This window comes from Podarcis tiliguerta (genome assembly GCF_965153285.1).
Source record: "Podarcis tiliguerta genome assembly, chromosome: 18".
NCBI lineage: Eukaryota > Metazoa > Chordata > Lepidosauria > Squamata > Lacertidae > Podarcis > Podarcis tiliguerta.
This window is the reverse complement of record NC_139551.1, coordinates 8,591,558-8,607,673: the sequence shown is the minus strand read 5'-3', so window position 1 is coordinate 8,607,673 and position 16,116 is coordinate 8,591,558. Positions and strand designations below refer to the sequence as shown.

General features: G+C 48.6%; 1 long non-coding RNA gene across 1 annotated transcript in view; it reads right to left on the bottom strand.

Moving 5' to 3' along the window:
• Positions 1-2,798: 2,798 nt before the first annotated feature.
• Positions 2,799-16,116, bottom strand: part of LOC310668655 — a 207,245-nt gene continuing 193,927 nt past the window's right edge. The window contains exons 2-3 of the long non-coding RNA XR_014506760.1: positions 10,035-10,109; positions 2,799-2,864 (exon numbers count right to left, since the gene is read on the bottom strand). This is a non-coding gene — a long non-coding RNA (uncharacterized lncRNA). The remainder of the gene's footprint in view (positions 2,865-10,034; positions 10,110-16,116) is intronic.

The window sequence follows — 16,116 nt, the reverse complement described above, 5'->3', positions numbered from 1 at the left end:
TTGCCGCTTCTAAGGTCAGATTTGCGCCTGTTCATTCCTTTGCACGACGCAGGTGGCACTGTGGGTAAAACCTCAGCACCTAGGACTTGCCGATCGCATGGTCGGCGGTTTGAATCCCCGCGACGGGGTGAGCTCCCGTCGTTCGTTCCCAGCTCCTGCCCACCTAGCAGTTCGAAAGCACGTCAAAGTGCAAATAGATAAATAGGTACCGCTTTATAGCGGGAAGGTAAACGGCGTTTCCGTGTGCGGCACTGGTGCCGGCTCACCAGCTGCAGCTTCATCACGCTGGCCATGTGAACCGGAAGTGTCTTTGGACGGCGCCGGCTCACGGCCTCTAGAGCGAGATGAGCACGCAACCCTAGAGTCGGACACGACTGATCCGTACAGGCAGGGGTACCTTTACCTTTACCTTTATACAGTGGTACCTCGCAAGACGAATGCCTCGCAAGACGAAAAACTCACAAGACGAAAGAGTTTTTCGTTTTTTGAGTTGCTTTGCAAGACGAATTTCCCTATGGGCTTGCTTCGCAAGACGAAAACGTCTTGCGCCTTTTTTTAAAAACCGTCAATGCATTCCTATGGGAAACCGTCAATGTACAGTGGTGCTTCGCAAGACGAAAAAATTCACAAGACGAAAAAAACTCGCAGAACGAATTAATTTCGTCTTGCAAGGCACCCCTGTACCTTTGCATAGAGATTGGCCTGTCTGACCCATGCAGAATGCAGGAGGGCGTTGTTGGCGGATTGTGGCCATCAGCCCGGACAGCTCCGTTGGTTAGAGCGCTGTGCTGATAGTGCCAAGGTTGCAGGTTTGATCCCCGTAAGTAAGGGACAGCTGCAAGGAGTTCGACTAAATGTGTGCCAGGGTGCCTTCCAACCGTATGCTTCTATAATGGAAATGCACCAGAAGATGAGCAGGAAAAAAGAAAAAAAAAGAAAAAATAAATTAATTTTTTTGGGGAAATGATATATAATGAATTGAAGAAAATGTTTAAAATGACATTTGCAAAAAAACACCAGAAGCATTTTTGTTAGGGATTGTAGGACAAGACCTGCCAAGGAAAACAAAGAACTTGTATGCAACAACAGCAGCATGAGTCTTGATAGCACAAGGATGGAAGAATGAGGAAACCCCGACAAAAGAACAGTGGCAAGAGAAATGGATGGACTATGCAGAACTGGCGAAACTGACAAACTGCAAGACAAGGACAACTGTGACTTCAAAGAAGAATGGGAACTTTTTACAAATTACTTGAAACAACAACAAAATGAATTGGACCCAGTAAGCTTCAAGGCTGGGTAGAATCCTGGTCACCCAAATCCGGGGTCCTATTCTGCCACTCTGTAGAGCTTCTGTTCCCTTTTGACATCTGGGGGTGTGGGTGTGTATGCACACACAAAACAGTATTTTGCCACATAAATAAAACAACACTCTTGTTTTGTCATCCTCGGTAACATATTTATTATTTCAGTGATTCCTAAAACGGAGCACGAAAAGCCATCTTATGCTTTTACAGTGGTACCTCGGGTTACAGACGCTTCAGGCTACAGACTCCGCTAACCCAGAAATAGTACCTCAGGTTAAGAACTTTGCTTCAGGATGAGAACAGAAATCGGATGGTGGTGGTGCGGTGGCAAGTGGGAGGCCCCATTAGCTAAAGTGGTACCTCAGGTTAAGAACAGTTTCAGGTTAAGAACGGATCTCCAGAACGAATTAAGTTCTTAACCTGAGGTACCACTGTATAACTATAGATATGGGGACCTAGCATATTCTTCTTACTGTAAATTGTTTTTAACTGATTTTAACATTGGTGCCGCCCACTCTGGGCCTTTGTGGCAAACAGCAGTTAGGAAATCAAATTATATTAATTATATTGAATCATATATTGAATCACTTACTCAGAAGCCAAGTCGAGGCATCAGCAAAATCCCACATGTGTCTACTCAGAAGTACCACCCATTGGTTTCAATGAAGCTTACTCGCAGGTAAGTTGGTTCGTTCCCAAGGTTGCAGTCCTGAAAGCTGAGCTAATGCGCATTGACTTGGCTGTATGGCGCACTCAGTGCAGTGGGACCAATTCCTTACATATTGCACCTATAACGGCCTAGTAGAAAGAATATGCTTCTTGCCTTGATGAATGGGACAACGGCCAGATTGCTTTAAACATACAGAACGACATGTAACTCATGCAAATATTACCATATCTCATGTTTCTTTGATTTGCTAGGAGATTCTGCAAATATTTATCCGGGCAGATAATTTGTTTTAATGCGAGGTCTGTTTGATCGGCTGCAGGCTCCTAGATGCTTATTTGGTCGTAAACGGCAGTCAGGTCAGAATGGGCTTAACTTATCATAGAACATGGGTAGGCAAACTATGACCCAGGGGCCGGATCTGGCCCAGTCGCCTTCTAAATCCGGCCTGTGGACGGTCCGGGAATCAATGTGTTTTTACATGAGTAGAATGTGTCCTTTTATTTAAAATGCATCTCTGGGTTATTTGTGGGGCAAAGGAATTCGTTCTCCTCCCCCCTTCAAAATATAGTCTGGCTCCCCACAAGGTCTGAGGGACAGTGGACCAGCCCCCTGCTGAAAAAGTTTGCTGACCCCAGTCCAATCAAAGGTGACAATGGAGTTGCGGCGCTCATCCCCCGATTCCCGGACAGTCCGCGGGCCGGATTGAGAAGGTGATTGGGCCACATCTGGCCCCCGGGCCTTAGTTTGCCTACTGATGCTATAGTTGTTTAGCTCTTTGACATCTGATGGGAGGACGTTCCACAGGGTGGGTGCCACTAAAGATAAAGGTAAAGGGACCCCTGAACATTAGATCCAGTCATGGCTGACTCTGGGGTTGCGGCGCTTATCTCGCTTTATTGGCCGAGGGAGCCGGCGTACAGCTTCCGTGTCATGTGGCCAGCATGACTAAGCCGCTTCTGGCGAACCAGAGCAGTGCACGGAAACGCCGTTTACCTTCCCGCCACAGCGGTACTTATTTATCTAGTTGCACTTTTGACGTGCTTTCGAACTGCTAGGCTGGCAGGAGCTGGGACCGAGCAATGGGAGCTCACCCCGTCGCAGGGATTTGAACCACCGACCTTCTGATTGGCAAGTCCTAGACTCAGTGGTTTTAACCCACAGCGCCACCCGCGTCCTACTGTTAAACCACTGAAAGAACAGCGCCAAAGACCAGCAGGGGAGCTGGTGTTATGGCAGCACTGGTCCTAGCCAATCAGCACTGGGCACAGACAGCTCTTCCCATGAGCAGAGCTTGATGCTGAAGATGGAACTACAGTGGTACCTCGGGTTACATATGCTTCAGGTTACATACATTTCAGGTTACAGACTCCGCTAACCCAGAAATAGTGCTTCAGGTTAAGAACTTTGCTTCAGGATGCGAACAGAAATCGTGCTCTGGCGGTAGCGGGAGGCCCCATTAGCTAAAGTGGTACTTCAGGTTAAGAACGGACCTCCGGAACAAATTAAGTACTTAACCCGAGGTACTACTGTATTCTAGACAATCAGCACTAAGCACAGCAAACAGAGCTTGACATTGTGCAGACAGGAGCAGGGATGTGCGCAAAGTTTGCATTTTTTGGAATTGCCTACAAAACATAATTTTCCATTTTGTGTCCCAGATCGAAGCGAGCACACACAGAGGAAGATTCCACGAAGCTTTCCAAAATTATGATGCTCTGGACTGTATTATTTTCAAAATAACTTAAGGAAAAAACTGGGGTGTTGTTTTTTTTTGTAATCATAAATCCTACATTAGCTTTGCTTTACACAAGTAATCATATATATATATATATACACAGTATTGTATGTCTCTAGTAAATTTATGTAAAATTATGTAAACCAAAATGTGGCACGGCTTGAATTCATGTTGTGAAACAGGCAGCAAGGCTTTCAAAAATAATTACAAAACCTTACGCAGGCAAAGCGCGCAGGGAATGAGAGAGCATCAAAATTCCAAAAGAGAAAGAACTGCAAAGTGGGATGGGCTCAATAATTTGCAGGAATGAAGTAAGAGAGACAGTACCATGAATTAGAAGCCTAGGAGAACAGTGGTTCTAGCCAATCAGTGCCGGGCGCAGCCAGCCTCTCTCACAAGTCCCAGACGTGGGACTTGTCACAGCAAAGGGCCCAGCCAATCAGCGTTGGGCACAGCCAGTTTATAGCTTATCTCTTTTTGTCGCAGGCAGAACTTGACGCTGCAGAGAGGTTCAGACATGTGAATGTGATCCGTGAATAGACTTCCCCCACAGCCCACGGTATGTTCATTTTGTGGGATGCAATCCATTGGTGCAGTCAAATGCAGTATTCCTTGTTTCCCTAGAGTGGCACAGGCACGGGGATGTTACTCCAGCCAGTATGACTTCCTATTACACTGGTCTTGACATCCTCCCCATGCTTGGGAGATGGGCATGGCCATAGCTGTCAACTTACAGATTTGAAAATAAGGGACCAGCAGCCTCGAAAATAAGGGATCAGCGGCCAAAATAAGGGATTTTTCCAGCACAGGTATGTTCGACTTCTGAGCCCCTCCGAGCCAAAGGCAGAAAGCCCAGCCGGAAGCCAAACGAAGCCTCAAGCGGTGGTTCCCACAGCGCAGCAACCCGGCAAAGGGGATGCAGCAAGGAAAACCACCGTCACCTCTCCGCTGGGAAGCACTGAGCAAAGGCGAGTCCCCAGGCAACGCGGCCGATTTGATTGGCACAAGGCATGCAAGCTCCACCCCTCAGTTGTTCTTAGACTCCTTATTGGGTGAGCAACGCAGCCAAGCAACACAGTTGGAGCCTCCCTCCTCCCTGGCCGGCAGGGAGGGAAGGAAAGGAGCTGCTTCCTTTGAAACCCGGGAAATTTAAGGGACATCATCAATAAGGGACAGCAGCAGGACACAGCGCTGGGATAAGGGACTTTCCCGCCAAATAAGGGACGCTTGACAGCTATGGGCATGCAGTCATGCAGCCATTTTCTCAGTCCTGTTTTTGTCTAGTTTTGTCTTTCTGTTGTTGTTGCTGCTCTTCTGCGGCCATTTTGTCTCAATGTAAATTTTGCTGTCTGCTGGCTCTCAGACAGCAGCGCATGAACTCAGTCTCCATATGAGATAAACTCACTGTTTCTTTGTGTAACTACCAGGTAAAGTCTGCCTTTCAAGGATCAAATCGTGAACTGAAATGTGAGTAAACTTTTTGTTACTTTACTTAGACTCTTGTGTCTTTATTCTTTTAGGAGGGATAAAAGGGGACACCAGGAAGGAACTTAACTAAGAGATTCAAATGAATCTGCAAAAACTAGCTTCCACCTATATTGAGGGGAATTTGCTCTGCTACGTCACTCACTAGCGTGACTGAAGGAAAGATAACACTTATTCAGTATATGCTTTCCTACTATCCTTAACATCCCCACACATTTGTATGAGCCCTTAAAGAGGGCATGATCCAACCAAAATAAAGAGCGCTTCAAAGTCCCTGTTGATCTCCATTGGAGAGATTTAATTCTGTACTTATCTGCGCCAGGGAAATCGATAGCACACATATACACACCCAAAAAAAACCCCTTTGCTTCGCTTTGAATTGTCCCCAGCCTTTCCCAAAAATGACAAGGGAGAGGTTTTAAACTTGAGAAACTTGGCCAATCCACATTGCTTCTGAAATTGAAGATACTGAGGGAATGTTTACACTGGGATATTGAAAAATTTATTGTTCCATTGTTTCACCTCGGGAAGCCTTTATATAAAAGCGTTCTGCTTCAGCAAAATAGCAAGGCTATTGATCTCCGAGTTATTTATTATTTGTCCATAACTGGTGTTTAGTTCTGAAAGCAAGGGGAGGATCAATGGCACCTGGAAAGAGACAGAGGTAGCAAGCACACCTGATAAAGAAGTTTGAGGAAGAATGAGGATTTTTGTACTCCTCAACTTTAGCGAGAAGCAGCTCAGGTACGGTGGGGGGACCTGAACAGAAAGTGAGCAGGGGTTCATTCAAGCTTTTAGAGGAACCAAGCTCTCGTGGCTTTAATTCACGTAACAAATTCACATCCCACCCAGGGCAGAGAAAGAGCAAAGCAGAAAAAAAGGATACAATTCCCTTTTTAAAAAAACAACCCAAAATATATTCATAACGTCTCAAACAACAACAAACAGATACATATCCTCATAGCAAATATTTTCAAGGTTGCCAGGAGCAGCACCTCAAATGCCTGAGTGAACAGGAATGGGTTTTAATCCCTCCTGAATGTTATTAACAAGGGAGACAGGCAGGCCTCAACAGGGAGGGCATTCAGCAAATGGGGAACCGCCACCAAGAAGGCCCTGTTGTGGGTCAGCCCCACTGATCCCCCCTGGAGACATTTGCATGCATTTGCATCATACACAACATATTTGTAGGTCTATTCCTCCAAAAATCAATGGTATGTTTTGTTATCATCTTGGTTCCACACACTTCATTTTTTGCCTAGGACTTGCCGATCAGAAGGTCGGCGGTTTGAATCCCCGCGACAGGGTGAGCGCCTGTTGCTCGGTCCCTGCTCCTGCCAACCCAGCAGTTCAAAAGCACGTCAAAGTGCAAGTAGATAAATAGGTACCGCTCTGGCGGGAAGGTAAACGGCATTTACGTGCGCTGCACTGGTTCGCCAGAAGCGGCTTAGTCCTGCTGGCCACATGACCCAGAAGCTGTATGCCAGCTCCCTCAGCCAAAAAAGCGAGATAAGCTCCGCAACCCCAGAGTCGGCCACGACTGGACCTAATGATCAGGGGTCCCTTTACCTTTTTTTCGTTCTTGTTTTGCCATTTCTGGCTGCCAGCTGTGAAATTCCCTGAAGCCTGACAGTGGTGTAGTGCATGGGTAGGCAATGTAAGGCCCGGGGGCAGGATCCAGCCAAATTGCCTTCTAAATCCGGCCCTCGGACGGTCCAGGAATCATGTAGTGGTTTAAAATTGTAGGACTAGGACGTGGAAGAGAGCAGAGTTCAATTTCCCGCTTGGTCAGGAATTTCACTTGTGTGGCCTTGGTCCACAGTTCATAGCTGTCAACTTTTCCCTTTTCTTGCGAGGAATCCTATTCAGAATAAGGGATTTTCCCTTTAACAAAGGGGAAAGTTGGCAGCTATGCCACAGTCGCTGCCTCTCAGGCTGTTAGGATTAAATTTGGAGGTGACGAGGTCTATGTATGCTCCCTTGAGTTCTTTGGAGAAACAGATGGGATATAAGTGCAATAAATTAATAATAATACAGTGGTACCTTGGGTTAAGTACTTAATTCGTTCCAGAGGTCCGTTCTTAACCTGAAACTGTTCTTAACCTGAGGTACCACTTTAGCTAATGGAGCCTCCCGCTGCCGCCGCGCGATTTCTGTTCTCATCCTGAAGCAAAGTTCTTAACCTGAGGTAATATTTCTGGGTTAGCGGAGTCAGTAACCTGAAGCGTCTGTAACCTGAAGCGTATGTAACCCGAGGTACCACTGTAATAAAAATAAAATAAAATAAAATAATAAAATAAAATAAAATAAAATAAAATAAAAGTATCAATCTATTTCTCCCCAAATCTTGAATTCAGGCAGCTGCTCTTACCGCCTTCTGTTGGATATAGAGAGAGAAAGAGAGAGAAGAAAACAACTGAGAGCCCTAGCTGGTTTCAGCCTCCATCTCCTTCGGCAAAAGAGTCCTTTGAATTCTTTAGTTAACTCCAGTTTCAGTCATTAAAATCTGTAATCACATCAGGGCAGCCGAGGATCCCAATTTAAATATATATATATATCTGTATTTTTTCTTCTTCTTCTTCTAGAGTTAGAATTGGAAACGAACCTCTTCCGTCTTCGGCCATCGGTTGTTTTATTTATTTATTTTCGAGGCAAAAGGGATGAAAAGGAAGGGGAAGAGGGGAGGGGGGGTCACGCGGGGCCAAAAATGGGTACAGTTAATAATTGATATCCCCATTTCCGTTCCGTCTGATCAAAGGCAGTGATTGCATGACAAACGAGCAAATTACTGTAAAATACTATACGCCTATTAATAATATAGCGGCTTCTCCAGATATAGCCGACTGCTGTAATAGGGAGATGAGATTTCGCTGCAAGATAGATGCCGGGGCATGGAATTCATTTCAGGAGGAGGAGGACAGGAGTCTCAGGCGCCGAGCGACTGAAGAGGAAGGGAGGGACAGAAGCTCCCCCAGCCTCCAGTTTAATCAGAGGATCTTGAGTTGGAAGGGACCCCACGGGGTCATCTATCTGAACCCCCTGCAATGCGGGAATCACAGATAGTCGTGATGATAATTTCAGAAAGATTCACACATCAGCAGCAGCAATGTAAGTAGGAGGAGGGAGGGAGGATTGGTCCTTAAGTGTCAGGGCTGAAGTCAGACGCAGGTCAGCGAGAAAAGGAGCAATTTTTCCAGTGCCAACCAAGTGAACTCTTGTATTTAAGGGAACCAAATACAACTCAAGTATAGAGGTTTTAGCAGACCTTCCAAGTAGATCTCGCCTCCCACTCTTTCTAAGGCTCTTCCCATCCCAGATGGTTCCTGAGCAGTTCCAAACTGCGTCTGTCCTGGTCTGCCCCGCAGAGGACCTTAAGGTCCATGAATAACCATCGTTTAGAGGCCCTGGGCCCTAAGGAAGTCAGACTATCCTCCACCAGGGCCTTCTCAGTGATGGCTCCGACCTGGTGGAATGCTCTGTCCCAGGAGACCAGGGCCCTGCTGGATTTAACCTCCTTCCGTAGGGCCTGTAAAACAGAGCTATTCCGCCTGGCCTTTAATATGAATTCAACCTGATCTTTTATTTCCCTTCTCTTCCCTCCCCTTTTATGAAGATTACCCGCTCTGGGATCCCACAGCTAATTCTCCCCTGGCCTCCTCGCTGGCCCAAGTAGGACCAATTCAGCCAGCTAGCCCTGGGGATTATCTAATCGATTTTTGAATTTTATGGTTATTCATGGTTTTTATACTGTATTTTATGCGGCTTTTATAATTAAGAGTTTTAAAGTGTTTTTAATTTGTTGTTAGCTGCCCTGAGCCCAGTTTTTGAACTGGGAAGGGTGGGGTATAAATAAAAAATTATTATTATTATTATTAGTCCATCTCTGCCCTCTCTTCTGCCCTTCCCATCATCCTGCGTGTTCTTGGGGACCGGAGGGGGGGAGGGGAGATCATCGCAGCAGGAGGGGGAGACCGCCTGGATTCTTCACCATGGATGTAGCCAGGGGAGGCAGGGGGAGCAGCCACCCACTCCCCCAAAATCAAGTAAATAAACAGAAACACTTAACTAGCTGATCAATTGTTTCACAGACAACTTGGTTCTGCGCCCCTAAAATAAACCCTGGCTCTTGACCCGTCTCCTCTGCTTCAGCCCCGGACTCTGAGCTGCTGTCTGTTACAAGGTCTTCCTGCTCACTAAAACCTGCTGCCCCTTCGGAATCCAGTATCTCAGGAGTCCTCAAAACTTTATCAGCAGGGGGCCGGTCCACTGTCCGTCAGACCTTGTGGGGGGCCGGACTATATTTTGAAGGGGGGGGGAAATGAACGAGGGACAGCGAGCGGCATGCAAAAGGGCTCCGGAGACGGGCTGGCACCAACAAAGTCCAGCCCCCTTCCTCCTCTAGGCAGGGCAGGGAAAAGCCAGAAGGAGGGAGGGAGCAGCTGCCGCTGGCGTGGGAGGGAGGGAGGAAAAAGAAAGTGTGCGCTGGCAATCCACGCAGCGATTCCCGGACCGTCCATGGGCCGGATTTAGAAGGCAATTGGGCCTGATCCGGCCTGTGGACCTTGGTTTGCCGACCCATGCAGTATCTCTACCCAATTTCTTCCTCCCCCTACCCGACCTCTCCTTGGTGCCCCACCACCAACCAGCTGACTCTAGACCCATTGCTGAACCATTCACGCCACCTTGAGCTCCTTAAAGGTAGGCTAGAAACACAATCCATAAATTCTCTCCTCTTTGAAGGTAAAGGGAAAGGGACCCCTGACCATTAGGTCCAGCCGCAGACGACTCTGGGGTTGCGGTGCTCATCTCGCTTTACTGGCCGAGGGAGCCGGCATACAGCTTCCGGGTCATGTGGCCAGCAGGACTAAGCCACTTCTGGCAAACCAGAGCAGCGCACGGAAACGCCGTTTACCTTCCCGCCGGAGTGGTACCTATTTATCTACTTGCACTTTGACGTGCTTTCGAACTGCTAGGTTGGCAGGAGCAGGGACTGAGCAACGGGAGCTCACCCCGTCGCGGGGATTCGAACCGCCAACCTTCTGATCGGCAAGTTCCAGGCTCTGTGGTTTAACCCACAGCACCATCCGCGTCCCATCTCCTCTTTGAATCAGCCCATTAAATCAAAACAAAACATGAGGACTGGAATCTTACTCTAAGGGAAGGACTCCAGCTCATCCCTGGCCACGCTGGCTGCTGAGAACTGCTGTAAGCAGGCCTTGTTGTGTGGGGGTTGGGGGCATGGAAGGACTGCCCCACGGGGACAATGCTGCAAGTGGCTTAAAGCCATCCCACATCAGCACGAAGCCCGTGGGGGCTGATCTCGCCCTGCTCTCTTCTGAGGGGGCGCTTGTAATTTACAAGCCGTCACTCTGCAAGTCCCCCTATCCATCACACTGACAGGTATTTCATTTTCTGTGCTAGAATACATCCGCAGACTTAACACGGCTTACTACCAGCATTGGGTGCAGAGGGCAAGTCCTCAGAACAGTGGCCGTGTCAGCTCTGTTTTTCCGCACACCTAGCGTGGTAAATCTTTGGTCTTCAAGGTGTTGCTGAGCTACAACTCCCAGCAGACCAATGTCCAGGGATGATGGGAGTTCTAGTTCAGCAGTGTCTGGAGGGCTTGGGGTTTCCACCCTTTTACTACCCAGTGGAAAAGGTAAAGGGACCCCCGACCGTTAGGTCCAGTCGTGGCCAACTCTGGGGTTGCGGCGGTCATCTTGCTTTATTGGCTGAGGGAGCCGGCGTACAGCTTCCGGGTCATGTGGCCAGCAGGACTAAGCCACTTCTGGTGAACCAGAGCAGCGCACGGAAACGCTGTTTACCTTCCCGCCGGAGCGGTACCTATTGATCTACTTGCACTTTGACGTGCTTTCGAACGGCTAGGTTGGCAGAAGCAGGGACCGAACAATGGGAGCTCACCCTGTTGCGGGGATTCGAACCGCCAACCTTCTGATCGGCAAGTCCTAGGCTCTGTGGTTTAACCCACAGCACCACCCGCGTCCCAACTATCCAGTAGTAGGACTGGCCAAACAGAGATACGCCTGCAAGCATTTCTGTGCATCAGGGACGTGGGTGGCGCTGTGATCTAAAGAACTGAGCCTCTTAGGCTTGCCGATCGGAAGGTCAGTAGTTCGAATCCCCGTGATGGGGGTGAGCTCCCGTTGCTCAGTCCCTGCTCCTGCCAACCTAGCAGTTCGAAAGCAAGTCAAAGTGCAAGTAGATAAATAGGTACCACTCCAGCGGGAAGGTAAACAGCAGTTCCATGCGCTCTGGTTTCCATCATGGTGTTCCGTTGCGCCAGAAGCGGTTTAGTCATGCTGGCCACATGATGCAGAAAAACTGTCTGTGGACAAACGCCGGCTCCCTCGGCCTGAAAGCAAGATGAGCGCCGCAACCTCATAGTTGCCTTTGACTGGACTTAACCATCCAGGGGTCCTTTACCTTTTTTTACCTAACATCAGGGAAACATTGACCCTCAAAATGTCGTTGGATCGCAGCTCCCGTCTCCGCCAGCAGGTATGATGGCAGTTGCAGTTCAAGTCACATCTGGAGGGTACGCCAAACAAAGACCTGGTTGTGTAGCTTCAGTCTGGGACTTGTCGTCCTGTCCACCTTGTTTCTCTGAAATGAGGACTAGAACCTTGTTTGGTTTCTTAAAAGAGAACACTAACCAACGACTTAAGAGAAATGGATCAACTGCTGATTCTAGAAACCGGAGGCGGGGGGGGGGGGAGAGACTGTGATGCGACACACACTTGATTGGAACACAGTGAGTTTTTGTTGTTGTTTAGTCGTTTAGTCATGTCCGACTCTTCGCGACCCCCTGGACCAGAGCACGCCAGGCACTCCTGTCTTCCACTGCCTCCCGCAGTTTGGTCAAACTCACGCTGGTAGCTTTGAGAACACTGTCCCACCATCTCGTCCTCTGTCGTCCCCTTCTCCTTGCACCCTCCATCTTTCCCAACATCAGGGTCTTTTCCAGGGAGTCTTCTCTTCTCATGAGGTGGCCAAAGTCTTGGAGCCTCAGCTTCAGGATCTGTCCTTCCAGTGAGCACTCAGGGCTGATTTCCTTCAGAATGGAGAGGTTTGATCTTCTTGCAGTCCATGGGACTCTCCAGAGTCTCCTCCAGCGCCAGGATTCAAAAGCATCCATTCTTCGGCGATCAGCCTTCTTGATGGTCCAGCTCTCACTTCCATACATCACTACTGGGAAAACCATAGCTTTTACTAAACGGACCTTTGTCGGCAAGGTGATGTCTCTGCTTTTTAAGATGCTGTCTAGGTTTGTCATTATGCTCCTTGCCTAATACGGCCAGCACATGAGCCATTGTGGTGCAGGGCTTAGAATGTAGGACTAGGATCTGGGACAGACCAGGGTTCAAATCTCTGCCTGGCCAGGAAGCTCTCTGAGTGAGCCTAAGCTTATTCACAGGCCTGTAGAAAATTGTACACAATTCTACAGAACTGCCGAGTTGTAAGAGACAAAATGGAGGCAGGAGGAGAACCATGCACGCAATTTTGAGCTCCTTGGAAGAAAAGGTGGACTTATCAATGTAAGAAATAATAGTAATGAACGAAGGACTCTGAATTTGAGCCACATTAAATCCAGCCCTCAACCTGCTCCACCCACCCAGTTGAAATGGCGGGCGAAATTCAGTCCCGTTCCCTTCGCTCTAGGAAAGCAAGAAGAAAACACAGAGTCAATCATAGAATCATAGAGTTGGAAGAGACCACAAGGGCCATCGAGTCCAACCCCGTGCCAAGCAGGAAACACCACCAGAGCACTCCTGACATATGGTTGTCAAGCCTCTGCTTAAAGACCTCCAAAGAAGGAGACTCCACCACACTCCTTGGCAGCAAATTCCACTGTCAAACAGCTCTTACTGTCAGGAAGTTCTTCCTAATGTTGAGGTGGAATCTTTTTTCTTGTAGTTTGGATCCATTGCTCCGTGTCCGCTTCTCTGGAGCAGCAGAAAACAACCTTTCTCCCTCCTCTAGGTGACATCCTTTTCTATATTTGAACATGGCTATCATATCACCCCTTAACCTCCTCTTCTCCAGGCTAAACATGCCCAGCTCCCTTAGCCGTTCCTCATAAGGCATCGTTTCCAGGCCTTTGACCATTTTGGTTGCCCTCCTCTGGACCCGTTCCAGTTTGTCAGTGTCCTTCTTGAACTGTGGTGCCCAGAACTGGACACAGTACTCCAGGTGAGGTCTGACCAGAGCAGAATACAGTGGCACTATTACTTCCCTTGATCTAGATGCTATACTCCTATTGATGCAGCCCAGAATTGCATTGGCTTTTTAAGCTGCCGCATCACACTGTTGGCTCATGTCAAGTTTGTGGTCAACCAAGACTCCTAGATCCTTTTCACATGTACTGCTCTCAAGCCAGGTGTCACCCATCTTGTATTTGTGCCTCTCATTTTTTTTGACCAAGTGCAATACTTTACATTATACTTTACTTTACATTACTTTACAATACTTTACATTTCTCCCTGTAAGGAAGGGCAGAGTTGGAAGGGGCCACAAGGGTCATCCAGTCCAACCCCCTGGAATGCAGGAATTTTTTGCCTAGCACAGGGTTCGAATCCATGACCCTGGAATTCAGGGTCTCGTGCTGTAGTGAGTGACATTTGCTGCCTTCTTGGACAGAAGCAAGCGACAGAGGAGTTCTGTTTCCAGAGGCTGGTTCTGCCGTTTGGTCACTTGTCTTATGGAACAGAACAAACCGAGGATCTCACCGGAGGAAAAACCTGCCGGTGTTCCACTCCCACTCCCCCGCCACTGCTGAGCTATACAGATTTTTCTTTTTTAGTTATTCCAACCACTGCACAACCAGCAAACTTTGCCCCCCCCCCCCACAGCCGCTTCTCAAGGCCGTAGCAATGGCAACCCTTTCTCTGTGCCAGAAAAGGAGAGGATTTCAAAACATGCACACACAAATATATATATAGAAAGGAAGAGGGAGAGCTAGCAGCCTTTGAAGTTCGAAGGAGCTCCCTCCGCCACTGGTGCTTCAGGCAGGAGCGGCAAAACCACTGTTTATCGTTGCACAGAACTGTAGGGTCCCTCAGAACTCAGGTCATCTAGACCACCCCCCTGGGCTTTTATTCAGCAGGAACTCAGGGGTACTCAGTTCCAGCACCTCTCAGGTGAGTGCCGTTGCCATTCTGATGAGGGAATGAGGTTCTAGCCACAGTGATCCATGCGACGGTCACCTCCAGGCTTGACTACTGTAATTCGCTCTACGCGGGGCTGCCCTTGAAGCTGACCCAGAAACTCCAGCGGGTGCAGAATGCCGCAGCGAGGCTCCTCACGGGGTCCCTGCCATGGGATCACATTCATCCAGTGCTTTACCAATTGCACTGGCTCCTGGTGCAGTACAGGGTCAGCTTTAAGGTGCTGGTTTTGACCTTTAAAGCCCTATGTGGCCTAGGACCCTCGTACCTACGGGACCACCTCTCCTGGTATGCCCCGCGGAGGACCTTAAGGTCCACAAATGACAACATTTTGGAGGTCCCAAGTCGCAAGGTGGTTAGACTGGTCTCAACTAGGTCCAGGGCCTTTTCAGTACTGGCGCCGACTTGGTGGAATGCTCTGTCACGAGAGAGTAGGGCCCTGTGGGACTTGACATTTTTCTGCAGTGCGTCTTATGAAGCGAGAAATGCGGCACTTTAAATCTGGTATGCTAGCCCTGCTGCATTGGAAAGCACCTTCTCCACCCCACTCCCGCCGGCTGCTGACCATTCATCGGTATGGAAGCAGTGGTGGGTGTGTCTAACAAAGAAGTGGGTGGGTCCTGAGTTGAAAAGTGGGTGGGGCATCCTTTTCTCTTTGCCATCTTAAGAAGGCAAGAAGAGCCTGCCGGATCAGGGCTGTGGCCCATCTAGATGCCTGAAGGTCATCTCTCCCCCCCCTTCTCTCTAACACACGCACACACACACACACACACACACACACACACCTCCATTTCCCCCTGCTCGCCAATATAGCTTACAAACCTGTGGGTCCCCAGATATTCTTGAACTACAAGTCCCATCACCCCTAGCTAGCAAGGCCAGAGCTCAGGGACGATGGGAGTTGTAGTCCAACAACATCTGGGGACCCACAGGCTGAGAACCATCAGATTACATGAATAAGCCTGACGTCGGCTTGCACAGAGTTTAGACGAGTTGGGATAGCTCAGTTGGTAAAAGCACGAGGCTCTTAATCTCAGGTTCGTGGGTTCGATCCCCACGAGGGGGTGAAAGATTCCTGTGTCACAGGGAGTTGCACAACATGACCCTCTGAGTCCTTTGCAACGCAACAACACTACGATTCCGCGAAACGCTGTCATCTTTCAAAATTCTGCCTTCCCCGAATTTTGCAATGCCGTCCTCCAGTCCCGTGGTGTGTGCCAAAACGCACATTCCTGGGCGAAGTGCACAAAAGAATCTGCATGTATTAGGGGAATGAGCATTTAAAAATTCATTACGAAGGTTGCTTTGCAAAATAATAATAATATGTGTATCTTACGCAACATTGCCTACCAAAACGTGTGTATTCAGAGAAAGCCACACTGAAAAGCTGCTGGGTTTTCATAAGGACAAACAAACAAATAAATTGCAAAACAATGTGGATATGTTGAGAAATGAACTGGGGGGGGGGGAATAGAAGCTGATAAAAGCTGACGTTGACAGTCTCTGGAGACATTTTTAACAAGGAAGAAAGTTGCTTGGTAAGTAAAGGTAAAGGTAAAGGTACCGCTGCCCGTACGGGCCAGTCTTGCCAGACTCTAGGGTTGTGCGCTCATCTCACTCTATAGGCCGGGAGCCAGCGCTGTCCGAAGACACTTCCGGGTCACGTGGCCAGCGTGACATCGCTGCTCTGGCGAGCCAGCGCAGCACACGGAACGCCGTTTACCTTCCCGCTGG